This window comes from Silene latifolia, chromosome 7, assembly GCF_048544455.1.
Source record: "Silene latifolia isolate original U9 population chromosome 7, ASM4854445v1, whole genome shotgun sequence".
NCBI lineage: Eukaryota > Viridiplantae > Streptophyta > Magnoliopsida > Caryophyllales > Caryophyllaceae > Silene > Silene latifolia.
Genome location: NC_133532.1, coordinates 112,720,895 through 112,745,574, shown reverse-complemented (window position 1 = coordinate 112,745,574; position 24,680 = coordinate 112,720,895). Strand labels below are relative to the sequence as shown.

The 24,680-nt window shown below is 36.8% G+C and overlaps 1 non-coding gene and 1 pseudogene across 1 annotated transcript; one reads left to right on the top strand and one right to left on the bottom strand.

The window, feature by feature from the left end:
* The first annotated feature begins 14,304 nt into the window (after positions 1-14,304).
* LOC141590537 (histone deacetylase 6-like) lies at positions 14,305-15,973 on the top strand (annotated as a pseudogene).
* Positions 15,974-19,298: 3,325 nt separating this feature from the next.
* LOC141593352 (small nucleolar RNA R71) lies at positions 19,299-19,405 on the bottom strand. Its single transcript, XR_012521441.1, has one exon. It is a non-coding gene; the product is annotated as a small nucleolar RNA R71 (small nucleolar RNA).
* Positions 19,406-24,680: the final 5,275 nt, after the last annotated feature.

Sequence of the window (24,680 nt, the reverse complement as noted above, 5' to 3'; positions counted from 1 at the left end):
TGACAAGGAAAGTGGCAATGTGACCACTTCTCATGAGGGAAGTGGTGATGATGATAGCATGATGGAGGACTAGCAAGCCTTGGAGACTCCTACACTCCCAAGGTTTGTGTCTTGTCTCTTTGTATTTTATTTCATTTTGATCATTGTTGGAGTAGTCCTAGCTGTTGGAATATGTGTCCTCCGACAATAATGCGATCACGACTGTTGATCATGATGATCACATGTTTAAGTCTCATTAAAATGAATACAATTGGGAAGTAATATAGTTACTGTCAACTGGTTAACATATATCGGTAATGATTGGCTGACTAGAGTTTGACATTACTGTCGTGTGACGGTGGTGATCAGTTGACCCCCTAGGTCATACCTAAAGGGCAATACTCTTAATTGATTATTTAATTAATCGTATAATGTTACGAGTTAATTAAATTACTAGAAAATTGACGGACGATTTTGGAAGTAAAATTTACGTATCATATTGAAATATGATTAAATAAGATACGGTCTGAGTAATTAAATTGTATAATTACTCGGATGAAATAAATTGTTTAATGTAACAATTAAAATGAATGAATTATTATAAATTCAATCAGTTGAAATTTATAAATGGTAAAATATTTTGGTACAAGTAATTATGAAATTACTAAGTCGATTTTGTATATGACGTATTTTTATTAATACGTTGATTTTTAACATGTTAAAAATACATAACAATTTATGTCACATATGACATGTGACATAAGACAAGTTGACATTTTGACAAAGATAATGTGGAGTCCATATTATCTAAATGGACCGAAATTATGGGAGTAATTAGTCTAATATTGTGTTGATTATATTAATAGAAAACACAATGATTACCTACTCTTGTAGCCATGCAAACCTAATACTCATTGTGAAGAGCAACTAGAGCATGCATTGGCTCCCTCCCATGCCACCCTTCCACCCGGTTTTTGAGATGAAAAACCATTATGGTTTTTCATCTCATTTACCTAATAATACACTAATATGAGTTAGTCTATTATTCATTCTAATCAATCATCCAAAATACAAGTTTTCTAGAGAAATAAAATCCTCCTTTTATCTCTCTAAAACCGAAATACATAAAGAGTTTTATAAAGTTTTGGTTCAATTTTCTACTAAGATTAATATTATACTAGATCTTATAATATTAATTGTATTAAGGGTTAAGCCTTGGGTATTTAGCTTAGGGAGAGATCTTGCTCTTAGATCTTTGTTCTTCCATTGGAATAAGCTCAAGAACAAAAGAGAAAGGTGATCTCTTTTGTGCCCAAATATCCGAAATTAATTTTGTAAGGACATGTTTTCTCCTCTATTTATATTATTGTTTGCATGCATAAGATCCGTTTTAATTTATGACAAATTAATTAGACATATATGAGTATGTTAAATACGTTTATGAATCTATATTTCCTTCAATCGGTATCAAGAGCCACGGTTGTTTGCATGCAAATTGGTTAAAAGTTTTTCCGAGTTATATGAATAACAAAATAAAACTTGAAAAATTTGTGTTATTATGATATATCACGAAATAATTACATGCATGATAATATTTCTGGTCCTAAAGTGTTTTAGGATATTTTGGTTAATTTTTCGGATTTTTATTGTTCATATTTATTAATAATGACATTTAAATGTGATTTTATGATTAAAAAATGTCATTTTTGGTCGAAAATTAGCTATACTTCGAATTTTCACTTGGTTTTTGGATATGTTGTTACATATATTATTTTGAGATAACATGTAATTTTTCATAATTTTTGCACTTGTTATGCTCGAAAAATGAATTTTTCTTTATTAAATTCGGATTTAAGAGAAAAATAGGTTAATATGAGTTAAATTTCGAATCTGGTCATAGAAAATTTATATGTTGTCACATGCATTTTTACATGATGTGTGTAAAATAATTGGCTATAATGAAGTCTTTTAGCATGATTTATGAATTTTTGAAGAAAAATGGCATAAATAGTGACATTATTAGTTGAAAATTAATAAAACATAACCTATGACTAAGGAAAAACGTCTAATGTTGCATTTTATTATATTTTTCAGATCTAAGATTGAAAAGTTAGTGAAAATAATTTTTTCCATGTTTTTATGATTATTTTATTAAATATCGATAAACCGCAACATTGTTTTTCCGGAAAAATTTCGAAATTTTTAACCTAAGATTTTGAACATTATGAGTGTCATGGATTTTTCCAGAATGTTCATGAATTTTAAATTTCAAATTTTGAATTTATTTGAAATTTTTCGATTTATTTGAAGTTTAATGGCTTATTTTTGTAATTTTTGGTCCAATTATGAACAATTTTATAAATAAAAGGTTAATTATGGTCAAATTATTAGTGAAGACTATATTTTGAGTCCTAAGAGGTTAGGGTAATTAACTTATGCATAAATATGAGTTTATGTATTTTTGTGATTATAAAATGTTGAAATCACGCAAATCCGTAAAAACCGAGTAATATACGATATTGGCTAATTAAAAGGCGATTTAGCATAAAAATTGAGCATGATTATACATATTATAATGCTGCATTTTCTTATGATTGTCATAATTTTAATTTATGTAATTTTGAATTATGTAATTTTACTTAGTATGGCCTTAGATTTTAATTGGTATTTCCCGAAATGTATGGGAATATCGATTCGGTTGTAATTTTTATTGTGATCTCGTATCACCGTTTTGTAATTTAATAGATTTATTTTATTTTAGTTACAAATGTATAATAGGAAATTATGTAATTTATTATGTAATTTTATTCATTAGGAGTTCCAAAAGACGGATTTCTTCAAGAATGGCGATACATAAAGACGGTGTTACCTCGAGATACGTGCCACAACCGAAGTTCAAGGGACCAATGGAGTTGGTTTCCGAATATGTAATAGATTAATAGTTTTTCTATTTTAGGAAAGGCCATACTAGGATTTATTTATCTTTATGCTTGCATTTTATTTTATGTCACATGCATCGCTAAATCGCCATAACTAAAACATGCATCCTTATTTTATCGAGTTTATCGACCGTGTCAATTCGAATTATCATAGTTCACCGCTTTAGTTCACTTAAAACGTGATAGATAATAAATTGACATGACCTCTCGCTAAAACAATCAATTGAGACATAGCCTTACCAAATAGTAGAAACCATGAAAACCTATTTCGTGAGGGAGTGCACTCGGCCACACCGGGGTACAAACCTTGTTACGTAGGGGAAGTGGGTGATAAATGTCTATCCACCGAATTCATGTTAATAAGGGGTATTTCGGCACACCGTGCCCTAAGTTGATATGGGTTTGGATAATGGACACATTTATTCGAAATTTGGGTTGTACTCAACGAAAGTATTCACGACGATTTCCGGATGTGTTTCGGGCTAGAGATGAATATTAATGTAAATATCATCGACCAAGAGTTCTAAGAGTAGAATCGATTAAAAGGTTAATCCACCGAGTTATGTTAATAAGGGGTATTTCGGCACACCGTGCCCTAAGTTAATATGAATTTGGATCTTGGAATCATTATTCTAGTTGGGTAGAGGTCACTAGAAAAATGCATATAACTTGTTTAATTTCTACATTTTACGAGTATTATTTAAAACGACATTTGTTTTACTCCTTATTTTTGTTTTGTAGACCACTTCTTATTCATAACAAATGGCAACACCAACTCCTAATGCTACACCACTCGCTACTTCATCTTGGCTCCGATCCTTTATGGATCGATGTAAACTTGAAAAGAATGGGTCAAATTTCTCCGAGTGGGATGCCCAACTCAAATTAGCCGCCGAAGGTGACGACAAGCTTCGTTACCTTACCGAGGCCTCTCCACCCGAACCCTCCACTAGGTCCACCGCGGCCACTAGGGAAGCCTATGAGGCTTACCAAAAGGAGTCCGCCGCAATGAAAAATGTATTAATATTTGCGATGGAGGCGGAACTCCAAAGGAGAGCCTTCAAAATGGGCAATGCTAATGAGATTTACTCCAAACTTGTGACCATGTTTTCACAAACTCCGCGGATCGTCCAATATGAGGCGGCCGCGGCATTCTTTGATCTCGACTTCAAAGAGGGCCAAAAGGTTAGCCCTCATGTGCTCAAACTCATGGAGCTTGTCGAGACCTTGAAGATTCAAAAAGTTGAAATCCCCAAAGAACTCATCGTAGATAGGATTCTACACTCCTTGTCTAAGGTCAAGGCATATGTACAATTCCGGGTGAATTTTAATATGCAAGACAAGGATGTGTCTCTTGAGGAGTTGCACAAGTTACTTGTGCAAGCCGAGAGGGACATGGGGTTAAATGTGAACCCTCCCAAGGATGTGCTTAACATAAGCACAAAGAGTAAGGGGAAGTTCAAGAAGAATGGGAGAAAGGGCAAGAAGCAAGCTCCCACATTCACCAAAGCTAAGTCTTGTGAAGCTAGCACATCCAAAGTCAAGAAGGGTCCTCTTGACAAATGCCATTATTGTAATGGCATGGGACATTGGAAGAGGAATTGTTCCAAATACCTTGGTGATATCAAAGCTGGAAAGATCACTCCAGTAGGTAAATGACTAACCTTCTTTTATGTTTCTAATTTCAACTATGGTATTATGATGCAAAGTTGTGATAATGTATCTCCCTTTTTATTGTAAATAGGGCCTCCACCAAGCAAAGACAAAGGAAAAGAAAAGCAAGCATAAGAAACCATGAAGAAGCTAAGGATAGCTTTTATGGAGCTTTGTTTTTCATTGTCTTATTTTAAAGTTATGTTTTGAATTTTTAGAACTTTAAGTTTCCGTGTTTGACATGGAAAGGTATTTTGGATAATAAGTTGTATTTTGGATAATGGTGACTTGGTTTGCAACCCAAGTCACCCATTTTATCATTTATCCTTTATGTTCTAAAATTTCATCTTTAAATTGCTTGCGTTTTGAAACATAAGATTATTCACTTAAAGTGATCTAATAGACAAATATAATGACCGGCTTCATTATATGTCCACATGCTTAAGGCTTGTGTATGATCATTTATGAAGTGACTTTGAGTCCAAGAACTCTCTTAAAGGAATGTCAATCATCAAGAACTCATATGAAATCAATAACTATTAGTCTACCTATGAGGTAGTTCTCCTTATAATTCAACATCATTAATTTGTGTCTCATATGCTATCTTTGAATGATTAGTGTACTTATTCTAAAGATAGAGTGGGAGAAAAATGAGGACACAACACACAAGGCAAGATATTATTGTGTACTTGTGTAGATGAAGATCTACGCAAGAGAGAATGATTTGAATGAAGGTATATCTATTTACATAGTATGCCGAATAGATGAGATCTATGGTCTCAAGTAATTTCCATATGACTAAAGAGACCAAGTGTAGTAACAATAAGAGTTTATTCTCAAGATAACTACACGAGGAGACCAAAAGAAGTTTTGGAAGTAAAAATGACTAATGTAAAGTCTTAACAAGCTTTTGACTAAGGTTATGAATCAATTGACCAATAGTTTCAATCATGAGTTTTACTTAAGAGCCTAAATGAATCAAAGTAACATACTAGTTATGATCCAGATTAAGTTGCATAGATTGATATTCCGATATCTTCAATAGCCAACGTTTTAACCACGCAAATGTCATTGCTTAACCTCGCTAAGAAATGGTTAATCCTCCTTTCGAAAGGGTATTCCGAAGGACCTATTCTAAATATTATTTGTATTTGAATAATGACATTACTACACATCATTATGACATGAGTGTGTTAGAGATTTAAAATCTCTTTCCGTAAGGTTAAGATGAGACCATTTCAAAATAGGCATTTTGAAAGGATATGGTGGGAACATATATGGTTTTATCCTAGTAACTTGGCACGGCAATTCATATTTATATTCTTGACAATTTTTGATTGAGAAGTCAATTTCAAAACATGTTGAATTGAGTGGGAGTTAGGATATTCTCATGTGAAGACATGGAATTTAGTGGGAGCTATCATCCTTGAATGTATAAAACCCATTACTCATTAAAGAATGACGAGCTAATACCTTCTTTCATAAAGAAGCTTTTGAGTTTTCAATTCTGGATGAAAATGGACAATGATGAATCCAATTACATCATGGGATGTTGGATTAGTATTAAGAGATACACATCACATCAACATACGCGTAGGTTATTCGTATGAATGAAAATGGGATTACCATTAGCAGTCATGGTAGTTCATTGAACCTGAGAACGGTTGATCTCATGATTATTAGTAACTAATGTTTCCGCCATTAGAATAATCATGTACATGTCCAATTATGAATCATATGCATAAGAGCATGATGATTGACTTGGTGAGCCATAATAGAAGCGTCATGAATTCTCGAGTAGAATCCGATGAGCGATTCAGTGATTGACGGATGTTCTATTGTGTGTCAAGAGTATGCACATATTGTAGAAAATCCGAGCACATATGAGGATTTATGAGAATCCCAAATCTTTCAAGCCCAGGAAGAGAAATGAGAAGTTTTGGAAAGATACTTGGTTAAATGAGAGGTTATCCAAAACAATCTTTCCTAATAAAGCTAGGACTTGTGAGAAGTACTAAGCTAATAATCTTGTCAATTGTTACAAGATTCTACAAAACATATACCTAGTACATTGTGTGTGGATGAAATACTTGATCGGTACAAGTTGTATTATTCATCACAAATTCGTTCATTATGAGATGATCGATAAGAAAGTTCTTTCAAGTTAAAGAACCAAAACCAAGGTCGAGAACCTTGATGTATGCTTGGTAAAATTCATGGTATGAGAACATGAATGTGAAGGAAATTGCAAGTGTAAGAAGTTTGAACACGTGGACACATGGGATGTTAAACTTCTATTGCAATCGATAAGTGTTTACACTTATGATAAACATCACAAGGTTGTAATATGATATTGACTACCCGAGTGTGATGTCGACACTTGTCGTTAGAGTTATTATTAACTCACTTGGTACATTGTTATATCCAAACGGGTTGTGGAGACAATTGAACCCCGTTAAAGTGAACATGGATTAACATTGTTTATGCCCATAGTTACTTATATGAGGTGACGTCTCGAAGTGACTAGAGTGTGATGCGATTGATGGCAAGTTCAAGTGCCATAGAGTCATGTGTGATGACTAGTCGATCACATAGGCGGATTGTTAGGAACATTTTGTCGGGCCTTATGACCGCTTATAGAGTTCTGGCAAATTTATATAGCCTGGTCGTGGCGAGAGCTGCTATAGTATTCAAATGAGTCGATTCTTTTGACTAAAGACTATTCGCCTAAGATGGCACAGTTTCAGATTAACTTTGATTTGTGTTACTACGACCTTCGTAAATGGGGTCAAATGGGCATATTTTGGGTTATGATGGCTGTGGCTAGTCGAAGGGAATGAGTGCGATAGGAATTGTCCACCCCTAGTCAGGGTTATAACAATATCTCAGGGCCACTCGAGGAGTAATGAACTGGAAATGCGTGGCCACGCTCGGATAGTATCCAGAGTGGATAAATCCGGTCAATCGGTTATTCTCTCGGATCGAGGAAACCACTCTCGATATGATCACTTGCAAGTACGACCTGAAAGACACCTTGCATTGAGTGGGAGATAGTAATAGGACAAGAGAATTGGTGACGCACACTTGTCGAGGACAAGTGGGAGATTGTTGGAATATGTGTCCTCCGACAATAATGCGATCACGACTGTTGATCATGATGATCACATGTTTAAGTCTCATTAAAATGAATACAATTGGGAAGTAATATAGTTACTGTCAACTGGTTAACATATATCGGTAATGATTGGCTGACTAGAGTTTGACATTACTGTCGTGTGACGGTGGTGATCAGTTGACCCCCTAGGTCATACCTAAAGGGCAATACTCTTAATTGATTATTTAATTAATCGTATAATGTTACGAGTTAATTAAATTACTAGAAAATTGACGGACGATTTTGGAAGTAAAATTTACGTATCATATTGAAATATGATTAAATAAGATACGGTCTGAGTAATTAAATTGTATAATTACTCGGATGAAATAAATTGTTTAATGTAACAATTAAAATGAATGAATTATTATAAATTCAATCAGTTGAAATTTATAAATGGTAAAATATTTTGGTACAAGTAATTATGAAATTACTAAGTCGATTTTGTATATGACGTATTTTTATTAATACGTTGATTTTTAACATGTTAAAAATACATAACAATTTATGTCACATATGACATGTGACATAAGACAAGTTGACATTTTGACAAAGATAATGTGGAGTCCATATTATCTAAATGGACCGAAATTATGGGAGTAATTAGTCTAATATTGTGTTGATTATATTAATAGAAAACACAATGATTACCTACTCTTGTAGCCATGCAAACCTAATACTCATTGTGAAGAGCAACTAGAGCATGCATTGGCTCCCTCCCATGCCACCCTTCCACCCGGTTTTTGAGATGAAAAACCATTATGGTTTTTCATCTCATTTACCTAATAATACACTAATATGAGTTAGTCTATTATTCATTCTAATCAATCATCCAAAATACAAGTTTTCTAGAGAAATAAAATCCTCCTTTTATCTCTCTAAAACCGAAATACATAAAGAGTTTTATAAAGTTTTGGTTCAATTTTCTACTAAGATTAATATTATACTAGATCTTATAATATTAATTGTATTAAGGGTTAAGCCTTGGGTATTTAGCTTAGGGAGAGATCTTGCTCTTAGATCTTTGTTCTTCCATTGGAATAAGCTCAAGAACAAAAGAGAAAGGTGATCTCTTTTGTGCCCAAATATCCGAAATTAATTTTGTAAGGACATGTTTTCTCCTCTATTTATATTATTGTTTGCATGCATAAGATCCGTTTTAATTTATGACAAATTAATTAGACATATATGAGTATGTTAAATATGTTTATGAATCTATATTTCCTTCACTAGCAACATCAAAGGACTCACACCTCGGTACCATTGAGGTGTTCTTATTTTATTGTTCCCATTTGTAAAATCCAAAATGACAAACTAGTTTCATGCATAAGCATAGTGTATGCATGAACTATACCCATCCTTGGACACTAGCAATAGTGTCTCACTCGGTTTGGGGAAGTTAATGCATACGCAACGGGAGGTAATCTAAATTATCCTCTCCGTCATAACAAAAAGCATGCATCATGTAGTGTAGCTTAGTATAGAATTGCATTAAGTGTAGAAATCATGCATCATCTTTGCATAATTTCCATCATTTTGGCCATTGAGGACAATGCCCATATTAGTGTGGGGATGGGAATTCTAACATTTAACTATTATTCAAAAAATCATAAAAATTGAAAAAATTTGAAAAACCCAAAAACAAGTTCATTTCCTTTGTATATATTGTTTTGTATATATTGTGTTTGTTCATCCTTGTTCACATTGATTGACTACGCCACATCCGAGACATGAGGATATTGAAGACCGCATGGTATGATCTTTCCAATCTCCTTTTTCCTCTTTATGTTAATGACTATGTGGCTTTATTTTGATTGATGCGGTATAACAATGTGAACTTAGGACTTGCATTTAGATTGTTTGTCATATTAGTTGGTAGAATCATATGCATTAGGATGTATATATGGTAGTTGCATCATGGCATGTAGTTTGCATGTTAGAAAAATTTTGCGAAACCGTCTACTTGGGAAGCTTGACAAGTGTATATAGGCCCTAGTAGATGCTTTTTCTTCTTAAAACTTTGCTTGTTAGAATACTTGTAAAACACCCTAGGATGTGTCATGCTAGTATCCTTTGACCCATGGATTAAGGCCTAGTCAAGAGTACCTTGTGGTGTGATAACTCCTTGGCTACCGTTTATTCCAAGGTGACCCTTGAAACCATGCATACAACCATCATCCATGTTCTACCACATTTTTGTCATCAAAGGGAATGGGCACAAAAGGAAATCAATTTGAGTTCAATGAAATGAAAAGTGAAAGAAAGTTTGCAAAAATGCATCAAAAGAAAAAAGGAGCAAAAATAGACTCCTAAAAGCTTCAAATATAAGGCACCCTCGTTACTAATTGGGGTGACTTTGAAAATGTTCAAAAAGAAATGCAAAAAAAAAAAAATTGTCAAGTATTGAAATGCCAAAAATCAAAAAGAAATGGCAAAGAAAGTGTTCTCAAATGTCAAATGCCACAAGAAATTGGGGGGGAAAACAAAAACAAAAGCAAACTCCCAAAATGAAACTCAAATATCTATCGATCCCTTTATCCATCATATCCATTTTTGTGCATGGTAGAGAGGGGACGACCCTTCTTCTTGTCTAGGCAAGAGGGGGAATTCCGCGATCCTCCAGTGTTTCTAACACCATAGGGAGTCTACTCTTGACAAAAGCATTTAACGATTGAGCACAAAGGTACCCTAGCTTGACACATTTTGGAGGTGATTTATTGGTATCCTTCTAGGCTTAGTAGTTTGAACAAATTGCATCTATGAAGGATTGTGTACCCTTGAATTGCTTCCCTTGTAGATAATTTCCGCTACTTAGATGAGGAAAGTGGCTATTCTTTTGTAGATGCATCCATTATGTGTTTTTGTGTGCTTTAATGTTTGGATGTGTCGCCATTTTGGCAAGACCCACCTTGCCTTGCAAGAAGGCATCCTACCTCATGGTTGTCTTGTTGTGAGTTGAAGGGGCGGAGTGAGACCCGCTAATTGTCTCATATCGGCTATATCATTAGGATAGGTTAGTATTGGTCCTAGTCTTTGTCACCTCTTTACTCGGGACGAGCAAAGGTTCGGTTTGGGGATATTTGATGTGACCATAGTTGGCGCATATTTAGCCCCCGAATTAGCCTTGTTTCCATGCTTTTTAGTGCTTATTTGGGTCATTTCTTATCTTTAGTTCTTTGTTTTGCATATTCTTTGAGATTTTGATCCCTTGGTAGGAAAGGAGTAAGAATCTTGTATTTTCATGGAAAAACAAGACTAAATTGATCGAATCCAATGACCAAGCATCAAGGAGAGACAAGATTAGAAGGCCTTTGTACATATCATAGTAGAAGAGCAATGTTGAGGAAAGATCCTTGAGTCCCCAAGGAAATCCCCAAGGAATTTATGAAGAAAAGGGAAGAAAAAGAAGAAGTTACTATCTTTGATCGACAATCCGAGCGGATTGCCGAAGCAATCCGTCCGTCTGCGCAATCCGAGCGTCCCTTGCGAGAATCCGCTCGGATTCCCCTCAACAATCCGTCCGGATTCCCAGAATCCGCTCGGATTCCACCGCCAAATCCGGCCGTCCCGACCTTATTCCGGCCGGATTTCTTCACAAAGACGGATTGCCTTCTTCAAGCTACGAAATGAGAAGCCCTTCTCTCGTAAAAATACCGGGTCCTCCTTGCTCAACTTAAAAAGTGTAATTACTAGTTTAGCCCTTAGTTAACCCTAATGCATCCTCCCTAATTTTCACTATAAATACCCCATTAGGCTAATTAGAGGAGCATGTTCTTCTTATCAATAATTAGTGTAGTTAATATCAATCAAAACTCTCTTCAATATTGTAATCAAGTATTAATCAAGTTTTAATCCAAGTTTTAGTTCTTTAATCTCTCTTTTGTTCATCCTTTATTTTGGGTAATTGAAGATTATTTGGGTTATTATTGGGAGATTGACAACCTCTCAATCTAGCATTCAAGTACTTCTATTATTCTTGCTTTATTATTGGAATCATTAGTAGGTATAATCTCTTAATCCCTTTTTAATTATTGTTAATTACTTTCATTTATTCATCATGTTTCATATTGTTAGTATGATTGACAACCTTGCTAGCATGATCAACATGATAATGAGTGAGTAGTCTCTTAGCTAGGGTTAATGGGTGATTAGGGGAAACCAACATGGGGAATGATTCACGCTTAAATTAATATGCTTTCATGCTTTATTTGCTTGCTTGTTTTGATCTCAACTCATGCACATGTTATACTTGATGAAATGCTAAGCCTATGAATCCTTGCATTTACTATCATCTCCTATCTTTTCAATTAGACTTGTAAGACATAACCCAACTCGAGTCTCATTAGACCATGCATGTTGTTGAGTAGGGAAGATTAAGTCGACTTGTAGGTGTTGTACAATCTAATCGATTCGGCTCCGGGACCCAAACTTTCCTAGGATTGTAAGATATAACCCAACTCAATCCATCACAACAATAATTGCTTGCTTATAATTTGAGAACATGTTTGTATGATCACGTCCCATGATTTCCCTATGATCCCATGACACCCTAATGCCTTTAATCAATTGTTTACACCCCTTTTTATTCATCTTGCTTGTTTATTTTCATTGTTATTCTAGTTTAGTAACCTTCTACATCAACCCAATTTGTGACACCCCTTAGACACCGCTAGTTACAATAGAAATCTCATTTCAACTCCCGTCCCTTAGGATCCGACCTTTACTTGCTTCTTTACTAATTGTAGAGTTGCTTGTTAAGCTATAAATTGTGTTTTGATTCGACCGTGACCAACGACCACATCTATTTATTTGTGAATACGAAACGGACCGATCAATACTCACCCTATGCCTAATTTGAGTGATGAACGACCCGTGAGAGTCCGATATCTTTGAGTCTTGCAAGGTCGACGGTTCAGTAAGTTTGGGACATTGATTTAATTCGTTTGCACTTGTCATTTGCCACTTTGTTAGTTGTTGCATTAAACTGGTTTGGGTGGATGATTTGTAGTTGATAAGTTGGTCCCGTTCCACTATCAGTTCTTAGTTGCATTCATAGTTTGCTTGGGGACAAGCAAAGGTTTGGTTTGGGGAGATTTGATGTATTTTATATAAGGTTTTTACCTCATTTTTACACGCATTTCTGTACTATTTATGTAGCATCTAGCTACAAATACCCTCGGATAGTCTACTTTGTTTTGTCTTGTATAAATTGCAGGTACGGACCATAAAAAAGATAAATCGAGCCTAAATTTGTCTCATTTGTATGCATTTGTGGAGAATAAGGAATCGGAGCTTGGAATCTAACACTTAAAAGACGCGTGAGCTGACCTCGGAAGGTGTCAAGGAGTCCTACGTGCTAATATAGCTCGATCGACCACTTATTAGTCGCTCGAATGCTTTATCCTTTGAAGATTCACTCGATCGAGTTGTTTTGAGGGCTGATACATGAAGTACTCGATCGAACCCTAATTTTATTCGATCGAGAGGAATTTCTATTTTTGTCCTCGATCGAGTGGTTTTATTCTACTCGATCGAGAGGTTTTACATTGTATGCGTGTTTTTTACCTTATTTCGAGATGGGCTTTGTAATTAGGATTTATATTAGGTTTAGAACTGCGTGATAGTACTTCTTCTTAATCTCTAGACCACGACATTCTCTCTTCCTCTCTACTCTCTCAGACTCTTACTTTAGAACTACGGATTGGATCAGAAATTTGTAATCGGTACCTCTTTCTTTTATCTTAATCTTAATCTTTTGCTTCTCTTTAATTCTTTCTCTCTTTATTTGTAATTGTCATCATTAATCTTCTATTGCTTGTTATCATGTTTAACCCTTCTTGTTTATGTATGATTGTTGTTATCACAATAATAATGCGTAGCTAATTTTCTTTGTTAGGACATAGGGGAGCCATGATTTTAAGGGAATTGTAAATCGAATTATTAGGTTTAATGCTAGTTTAGTTTATGTTGTTAATCGCTACATTTAAATGTTTTTGTCTAATTGAGTCGACGCAATTAGTCATTAAATCGCAGTAAACCTTGACCTAGATCGGAAGATTGGAAAGGGTGAGACCTGTAGCGAACATTAGGGCACATAGTGAGGGCGGAAGCTAAGCTATTTGTGTTTTAGGGCGAATTGAGACCGGGAGGAGATATTCACTTCCCCATAGACCATACTTGCATTGACCTGAGACCTAGATTGCATGACTGAAGAATCATGGTGAACCGACTGTCTTAGCTGTTCTCTCTCTGTTTGCTTAATCTTTAATCCTTTTCCTTTTCTCTCTTTCTTGATCTCATTAGATTAGAACAGCCCTTTCAAACCCCCAGAACTGGTTACCTAGACGGACTTAATTAAAGCTGACATTTTCCCATCTCCCTGTGGAGATCGACCCTACTTGCTGCTAACTTCTGTTAGTTGTATCTAGGTATTTATTTTTGGTACTTGACGACGGTACCACCTACCATCCTCCTGCTGGGTGATGTATTTTTACGAACCCGCGACATTGGCAATTATGATTACGGGCTTAATCACGTAATGAATCCAAAGCGTGTATGCACATGACACATAAATTGATGATGAGATATGTATTGTTAGATTCAGTGGATGAGAGGAAACCTGTCAAGCAAGACGAGACTTTGATGAGGCACTTCCACACGGACAAATACGTCGACTATTTGTCGAAGGTCTCCCCTAACCTTGTCAAAATGTTCAATCTTGGAGGCGATTGTCCAGTTTTCCCCGTTTTGTCGAGTTTTGTCAAGCGTCCGTCGGGGGATCCATCGGAGCTACGACCATGCTCAACAATGAAAAAAACTGATATTGCCATTAATTGGGCCGGCGGGTTGCATCATGCTAAGAAATGTGAGACGTCTGGGTTTTGTTATGTTAATGATATCGTTCTCGCAATTCTCAAGCTCCTCAAAACTTACAAGGTATTCTCCTCTCTTCCCCCTTTTTTCGTTATTACTCCAAAATTTGTTATAATGCATGCTTCCTTGTGACTAGGGTTAGTTAATGATAAAGTTAGGGGGTGTTTGGGTCATACAAAAAGGTATGAGGTATGAGTTTGTAATGAGTCAAACCCATATCAAGTGTTTGTTTGACAAATACAAGGGTTTTATGGGTTTCTCATACCTAAGGAGGGAGGTGGGTATGAGATTGATATCCAGGGGTATCAAACTAATATGAACAAAAATATGAAAAAATAAATTATAGCATATTGTAAATCTAATTTTTTATATACTTATTTGATTATATAATCATTTTCATGACTTTATAATATTGAAAAGTAGTATTTACAATATTTTAATTTACGCATTTTAACCTTAATTGAGGTCAAACCCATACCACTGAAAAATAAAACAAACACAAGGTAAATCATGTTCCACACCCATACCACTCGGGTATGATTCCTGATTCCAACCTTATACCCATGCACAAAACAAACATCCCCTTAGTGGATTAATAAACACGTGATAGGTTGAATTAGTGGGTAAAATAGTGGATTGGGCTAGTAGAATGAAATGAATGTTGTTGAATTGAATTATACAATAGGAAGCTTCCATGCGAAATAGAATGGCATGAACGATGTAAGAATATGTACATGAAATAACCTTGAAAGGTGGTATTGTAGAATTCATGCTTACTTCAACTGTTGATTGTTTTGGTTGGTTTGTGCAACGCGTGTTATACATAGATTATGATGTTCACCATAGAGATGGTGTTGAAGAGGCTTTCTACAAAACTGACATAGTAATGATTGTTTCCTTCCATCAATATGGCTTTGACGAATATTTATTTTTAGAAACTGGTGACATTGAAGAAGTTGGAGTGGATGGTGGCAAGAATTATTCCCTCAATGTCCCATTAAAAAAGAGCATGGATGACGTCAGCTACCGTGAACTTTTCAGTCCCATTATTAGAAAGGTCATGGAAGTTTACCTGTCAAATTCAATTGTTCTTCAATGTGGGGCTTATTCACTCTCTGGTGACAAGCTTGGTGATTTCAACATGTCTGTTAAAAGCCATGCTGATTGCTTGCAATTTCTTAGGTCATATAATGTTTCGTTAATTGTTTTGGGTGGAGGAGGATACACAATTGGAAATGTAGCCCGTTGTTGGTGTTATGAGACTGCAGTTTCAGTCGGGATTGAGCCTTATAATAACCTGTCGGAAAATGATTTTATTGATTTTTTTGGCCCAGATTACTGGCTTCATATCGTGCCCACTAAAGTGGAAAATTGATGTATCACTTTTATATACAATTTGATAACTCCTTTTATGTTGATTTCTATACCGTTTTCGTGCCTATTATACCATTTATATGCCTTTTATAGTGAATTGTCGATATTGCTGCTACTTTATGTTTTAATGCAGAAATGACGCATTACGAGGTGAATCGAGTTAAGATGAGCATTGCGGTTATGGCATAGTGGAAAACACGAAGCATGGCATGAGAAACGAGGAGACTTGAAGACGAGAAGACAAGTAAAGAAGAAATCAAGCTGGATGCCTTGGTTCCTCGATCGAGTACGAGAGAGCTCGATCGAGTATGCCGAGGCTCGATCGAGGAACCTCTTTGATAGACTAATTTCCGTATTTTTCTAAAACATGTCTTGTTTGTATTATATATTCTGAACTCGTAGGGTTTATGTTTTTACGCTTTTTATCACTTTTGGACGGCTGGAAACATACTTTGGCATTCATACTTTGTTCTTAATTTTTCCTTGTTAATTACTAAGGTACTAATCATTCTTCGTTAATTAATTACTCAAGTTTTATGCTTTCAATTGATTGTTATTATTTCATGTCTTTAATTATGTTGTCATCCATCTTTATTGTTATTGTTGAATTCACTCTGAGTAGCTAATCTCTTTATCTAGGATGAAGGGGATCTAGGTTGATTAGAAAGGGGAATATTAATTGATTGTTAATAATATCACATGAATTATCGTTTGGATATTGTTCTTATTCTAATTATTTGATTTAGGCCTGAATTAATAATTAGTGTAGCGAATTAATACTTTCACCGACAGGGTTAGAATTAATATAGGTTGCGATAATCAAATAGATTGTGCTTAATACTAGCGATTGTATGTTAGACTTGATCTAAAGGACATAATAGAATTAATCAATCTTGTGACCTTAGATAATTTGATTGACTTAGCAATTAAGAAACCCCATATATGCGACCTAGTGAACCGAAAACCTAGACTCTTTACTATTATTGTTATACATCATTTAGTTACTTGCTTTTTAGTTGATAGAAAACAAACAAACCAAAACCCCCAAGCAAACTGATTATTACCGCCTCCCCGTGGATTTGATACCTATCTTACCACTAGCTATTTTGTTAGTATTGAGATAGATTTAATTTGATATTGGTGATACGACTTTAGCTTTATCAAATTTGGCGCCGTTGCCGGGTTGGCAACAATTTTCTTGTTTGTTTCTGTTTATTTTGTCTTTTTGTCTCAGGGAACCTAGTTCCTTGAGACCGTTCACACACTTTTCTTGTTAGTTTCGTGTATGTCCAGGTTAACTAGGTCCGAGATTCTTCCAATAGATCCCTAGCCATAGAAGACTTTTCACTATAGATGAAAGGTTCAGAAAGAAGTGGGTCAGTAGAAGATTTGAGTATACTTAACGTTGAGACGGAGCATTCTACTACTTCAGAAAATCATTCCTTTGAAGAGGACATTACTTCTGATCTTGAGATTCCAATTGAAATTACAATCCCTGAGATTATGATAGGCTATCACACACCTATGCAAAAATAATATTTGTACCCTAGACACAAATTAATGTAGTACGTAGGGGTCGAACCACAAAGAGACGGGAGTTGTTAATTAGTTGTTATGGAGTGAATTTTATCTTGATAGATTAACGTTTGTTGATTGGTTGGTTTATGGAAGAAAACAATAACGATAAAGAAATAATCTAGGGAAGTCGGGTCACACATGCAATTTATGTAAATGCTCAATTAAACATAGGAGTTGATAAATGTTAATTGTTTAGGCTTAGAGACACCCACCTTATGGCATTAGTGTCAACCATAGACCGGGTCCTAAAGAAACTCTCGTCCATGACTAGGTCGTCCTACTACACATGCTTTGTCTAATTCAATTCTGTGCCTCTCGACTTTAGAACGAATGAACAAACTTAATCGATGAATAAGGCCTTTAAACAAAGATTAAACGTTGAGGTGCAAACATGTGATAGAAACAATTAGACAATATTATATCAACCTAGTTTAACATTTTACAAATACTTTTTATGCATGGCTCCCTTCATTCCCTAGACAAAAGAAACTACTCTAACATAATGTATATGTAAATTAAACTAATGCTAAATGAAATGATAATTAACATAATGAAAATAGAATAAGAATTACCTTGAATAGAAATGGAAATGGAAATAGAAGAATAATGAAACTAGAACAAACTTGAAATGTAACTTGGAATTAAACTTAAAATGGAATTGTAATGTAATTGCTAAAAAGAAATGTAAACAAACTAAACTAAACTAAGCTAACCTAAACTAACTACTAAAATTTAGAGAGAATTTAGATGGAAAAATGTGTGGAAGAGTTGGTAGAGGTATCTCCAATGATCGAGCATAGGCTCTTATTTATAGGAAAACAATAGGAGTAACGCATGCACCAAGGAGGAGCCAACCCCGATCGGATTTGGCAACCCCGATCGGGGTCGTAGTGTCCATCATATTTTCTCTTAATGACGTCCTTAATTGCAAATGGTATCCTATGTTGACGATTAATGCCTTGTTTAATGGTGTGATTAAGAGCATTAAGGTGGTCATCTTAATAATTTCCATGCATCCTAAGCTCTTCTTAGCATCCAATATTTTCCACCATAATTTGGACTTTGAATTTAGGCTTGACTTGCATATTGACTTTGCTTGCATTTTTATTTTGATCACACTTTCTTCATGCAAAATCCATGCACTTCCAACACTTAGTCCAATCTTTCTCTCATACTTAGCCTTACTTCTAGTGTTGGCACATTTTATAGTACTTTAGCTCATTTAGCTCATTTTCCTACAAAACACACTTGAACACACAATTGCACTAGAAACACAATATTAGCTTAAAATTGATAAGTGCTAAATGATATATAAAATCAAACTAATATAAGGGGTTAAAATTTATAAAATATGCACTTATCAGATTACCATCATGCCTACCTTAGCCAGTCATTCCGAGCCTACATTGGCTTCCATCCCAAAAGGATTTCAGCTTCCTACCTCAGACAATGGAACTTTTGAGATTCGTCCATCTTACATCAATTTGGTGGAACGGAATTTATTTGGAGGAGGAGCTACTGAGGACCCTGCAAAACATATGGAGAAATTTGTTACTTACTGTTGTTTTATCCCTCTGACTACTGGGGTGACACAAGATCAGGTGAAGGAGGTACTCTTTCCTTTTTCTTTGAAAGATGGTGTTGCGGAGTGGTTGAGAGATTTAGATATGGCGAATGAAGGAATTACTGACTGGAATACTTTAGCTCTTGCTTTCTACAAGAGGTACTTCCCACCTCAGAAAACTAATGTGCTGAGAAGTCAAATTAGTAATTTCAATCAAGGAGCTGCTGAAGATTTGAATGAAGCATGGATTAGCTTTAAACGGTTGGTCCATTCCATTCCCCATCATGGCTTTCAACATACAGTGGTTTCTTTGCAACCAATTTTATAACGGGTTGTATGATGATCATCGTGCTCTACTAGATTCTTCAGCTAATGGGAGGTTTCAGGACAACACCAATGATAATACCGTGTGGAAGCTAATTGATCAGATTGCCACGCACCCATACTGCTAAGTATAGAAATCCTAAGGGAAGTACGCGAGAGAATGGTGGAGATAGTGCTATTGCGGTACAATTAGAGGCTATTTCCGTCCAAATTGCTGAGATGAAGACTACCCAAGCATTGGGTAATAAGGAGATGGTTCATGATATGAGTCAACAGGAGGAGTCGTGTGCTAGATGCGGTATGGATGGTCACAATGCAGCTGAGTGTTTGAGCACATTGGATCAGGTTAATGCCTATCAAGTTTTTAGGCAAGGTACACCTTTCTCTAACTTTTATAATGAAAGAACGAAGAAACATCCTTTCCTTCAATGGTCTAGTCAGAATGTACAAAATCCGCAGCCGCAACAACCACAAAAGAATACATATATACCTCCTAATAATCGGAGTAATCAACCACAAGGAGGTTATCAAAGACAAAATCAAGGAGGTCAGCAGTTCAATAATCAATATCAACAAACTCCTCAATAAGCTCCAAACAATGAGATGGCAGAATTGCGAAATCTTTTGCAAAAACTTTGGCTATGCAACAAAAGCAGACGGCTTAAATTTCTGAGTTGATAGCCCATAATAAGATGTTAGATACCCAAGTAACTCAGATGGCGGTTTATAATTATTCAAAACAGCCTGAAACTCTTCCTCCTCAAGGTAAGAAAGCTTATGAGCAAGCTAATGTTATTCAACTGAGGAGCGGTACCACGTATCAAAATTCGGAGTTGCCAAGTCATGAAGAAGAATTGCCCACTAATGATGATGAGATACCCTATATGAATCCTAAGGGATTGGGTAATTTGGAGCTAAGTGACGATGAAAAAGAAGTTGACGAAGTTGAAACACGAGTTGAGAATAAAAGCGAGAAAAAGAAAAAAGACGGAACTGTGCTGGTTCCTCGATCGAGGATCCTCTGTGCTTGATCGAGTGACATCAAGGCTCGATCGAGGCACCACCCTAGTTGATGACGGTGTTTCAAAAGTTGATTCTAAAGCGAAGGAAGCCGAGCCGATTACTATTGCACTACCTTTTCCGCATCGTCAACAAAAGTCTAAGCTGGACAAGCAGTTTGGAAAATTTATGGAGGTAGTAAAGAACTTACAGGTAAGTGTTCCTTTTACTGCGTTGATCACTCAAGTGCCGGCTTATGCGAAGTTCATGAAAGAGATTTTGACCAAAAGCGATCCTTTGATGCGGTGGAGACCATTGCTTATACTCAAAAGTGCAGCGCCGTGTTGCAAGCTAATTCACCACCAAAGCTCAAGGATCTAGGGAGTTTTTCTATCCCTTGTCATATCGGTCATCTTGTTATTGATGCGTGTCTAAAATATGATGTTTCACACTTTATTCTACACGCATTTCAGAGCTCAAATGTGCAATATGTGCCAATATTTCTCTATTTTCCTCTACTTTCGTGTTTTTGTACATTATTGCAGAAATGTGAAGAATTTAACGGGAAATCAAGCCAAATCCGTCCCCGAGTAATCTGCATTGCGAAGGACGTAAAGGAATTGCTTAAAGAACGAGCTTGGTGCGCAATCCAAGGCCCAAAAGACAAGTCCACGTGTTTTAAGAAGTCAAGTAGCAGCTCATCCAGTCGATCGACCATCACCCTCAGTCGATCGACCAATGCTCGGGTTCCAGAAGCTACTGTTTGCTGAGGAGCAGTCGATCGACCAGCCTTATCAGTCGATCGACCTGATTTCTATTCCAGACGTGAATTGAAAGACCGTGAATCTTGAAGCCCGTGAAGTTTAGGTTTAGGAAATAAGATGTTGCGTTGATTGCTATATAACGTAACATAAAACCATCAGTTTGGGGAGGAAGTTTTTATCCAATTATCACAATACAGTACTTTCAGTTTTAGTTTATTTCGAGTAACTAGGGTTTGGGTTATCGATTTTAGCATTGGAATTCTACCCTTGCTCTTAATCTTTCCTCTTGAATCTCGGTATTTCTTCTGCCCTAGTTTCAATTTATTGCTTCACTTTCATTATTAGTATAGATTTGCTAAGTTAGTGTCCCGAAAGCCAATTATCGTTTTGTCATTGTTGTTATTTACTTTGAGCATGAATTGATGGTAATTGTTATTAGTTTTATTGTTGTTATTACCTTCATCATGAGTAGCTAATTCTTTAGTGCTAGGATGTAGGCGATTTATGGCATAGGCGGCATTAGATTAGGAAGACTGTCTCGCGTGTTGGTCGATCGACTGACATTGCCAGTCGATCGACTGACCTCGTAGGGTTTTATATTCGTTTTGATTGTTTTAATCTTGTATTTAACGAATCGAATGCATGCGACCAGTTAGATACCTATTTCGTGGATCGACCCATTAGATCGAAAGATAGGGAAGGTTAATTGACCATCAATTAAATCGACTAGACTGTGCTAAGATCGAAAGATAGGTATAGTTTAGACCGTTAGTCACTTTTCAGGACGAGAGTCAGCATTAGTGACATTAGGGACCTATAGCGAGATCGACAGATGCTATTTTTTAAGAGTGGACCGAGAGGACCTCTTTGTTTCCCGCCTTACCTGTGTTTGATTCAGACCGACTTAGTTTGCTGCCGCCGAAGCTATAATGACCCGACCATCCTAGTATCCTTCTTTTATCTGTTTAAATCGTTTATTTAGTTTATTATCTTTGTTCACTTTTAGCTGTCGACCAATTCAATTCAACCCCCACAATAAGTTTTCTCAGACTGATCATAAATCAACTAAAGTTTACAACTGCCTCCTTGTGGTTCGACCCTGTTACCACTAGCCTAGGTTAGTCTTAATATGAGATTATAAATTTTATCTTTGGTACTCACAACGACGGGTATCAAATTTTGCGCTTGTTAAGGGAGGCAATAGTCCTAATTTTAGTTGTTTTTATTTTTAGTCTTTCTTAGTTTAAGGGACATCCGTTTCTTAAACTTTTCTTATATTCTTTTTGTAGTTTCTTCTTATGCGCAGGTCACAGGGTGGAGAATTAGTACCGTTGAACCCTGAGCTTGAAAGATCCTTGCGCGAGTTGAGACGAACACAAAGAGTATTACCGACAGAGGAAGAGCTGAGTACTCTGTCAAGCTATTACGAGAACGAACTGTTCAAGGATAATCCACCATCTTCGCCCATTTCCACTTCTTCACCCGAGACGAGTTACTTCTCGGAAATTCCAGTCATGGCCGAGGAAGCAAGTATAGCTAGTTATTCTGAGCCGACAGCCGATAACTTATATAAGGGGTTCGAGTTACCAGGAGATGCCAGGAAATTCGAACCAAAGCCTGGCTACATCACTATGGTTGAGAGAAACCAGTTTGGGGGAGCTGCAAATGAAGATGCAGCAAGGCATATGGAGACATTTATTGACTACTGCTGCTCCATTCCCCCACCAGCTGGCGTGACCCAGGATCAAATCAAGAAAACCATGTTCATCTTCTCCCTTCGTGATGCTGCAAGGGAGTGGTATAGAGATTTGGACCGGACCGCTTAGGAGATCACTGATTGGAATACATTGGCATTGGCGTTCTACAAGAAGTAATTTTCTGCTTCAAGGACGATCGCTATTAGAGCTCAAATCACGGGCTTTAAACAAGGGCCAGATGAGAATTTCCACGAGGCATGGGTCCGATTCAAGAAGTTGGTGCGAACCATACCGCACCATGGGTTTGAAAAGTGGAGTTTGTGCAATCATTTCTACAATGGGTTATACGACGATCAGAGGGCCATTTTGGATCTGCAGCCCAATGGAAGATTATTTGAAAATTTGGGAGCAACCAAGGGGTGGAAGATCATTGACGATCTAGCTACCCACAAGGCCGAGTATGGGAATTCTAGAGGGAACCAGAGGAGAGCTGCTGAATCCTCTTCTGTAGCCGCACTTGAGGCTCTTACTGCGAGGTTTGACAAGTATGAGCTAGGAGGAGCTTCTAAAGGTGGGATGTACCAAGTCAATGCTGTGTCAGACGGTCCCTTCGTCTGTGAAAGGTGTGGAGTTGAGGGCCATGTCTCGAAAAACTGCCCTAGTCCCTTTGAATCTTGTGCTGCCTTTCAACACTATAGGCAGACAAACACCTACTACGACCCACCGCATCCAAACTTGAGTTGGAGAAGCCAGAATGTTTTGAATCCAACTCAACCTCCGCCACAGCAGCAGCCATATGTGCCTCCTCATCAAAAGCAACAGCAATATCAAAAGCATCCTTATGTGCCGCAGCAGCAACAATCACAGAATTCTGAATTTTCCGAGCTCAAGAATATGTTGCTGAAGGAGTCCCAAGCAAGAGAGGCCGGGATGAAGCTACTAGAGAGCCAAATTGCTCAATTGGCTAGTAAAAATAACACTCGAGCTCCCGGACACTTACCCACTCAACCCGAACAAAAGGAGACCCTAAATGCCATCACTTTGAGGAGCGGGTCCACCCTTGATGGTCCTGCCATGGATGAAGATGCTGTTGAAAAAGATGAGCCGGAAACAAGTCAAGAGAAAGCTTCAACGAACAAATCAAAGAAAAAGACGTCTGCCAGGTATTTCAGTCGATCGACCGACATACCTAGTCGATCGACTGAAACACGAGTTACAGGAGCTTCTGGAACTGTACATCTCAGTCGATCGACTGAGGAGAGTGGTAGATCGACTGAGATCGCTGCTGATGCTGAAGAATTTCGTCCTTTGATGCCAACTAATCTAAGAGACCACTTGTTTCGGGGTACCACGGTCCCGAAAATTTTGGGGCGGACCGAGTGCTGATGGGTCGATCCGGCTCAAGTTCGATCCAATGACGGTCAATGGTTCTCATTTGAGACGATCCGAGGAGGGGTCTAGCTTCAACAAAGAGAAGGTGACGGACTTTCAGCCTAAGTCCAAGGATGCCGGTGCGCGTGAATTGGAGGAGAGAGCTAAGGTACTCCTTACAGCCCCATATCCGGAGAGGCTCGTGCCGACCAAAGAACAGGTATCTTTCAGTAAGTTTGAGAAAGTTATCCGTAGTCTGAATGTGCAAGTCCCCTTCCTTGAGTTAGTTAACCAAGTACCCGCTTACACTAAATTTATGAAACAACTGTTATCCAAAAAGCGGTCACTTGAAACAAAGGCACACCGTCGCACTCACTAAGGAGTCTTGTTCCTATCTGTCTCACACTGCGC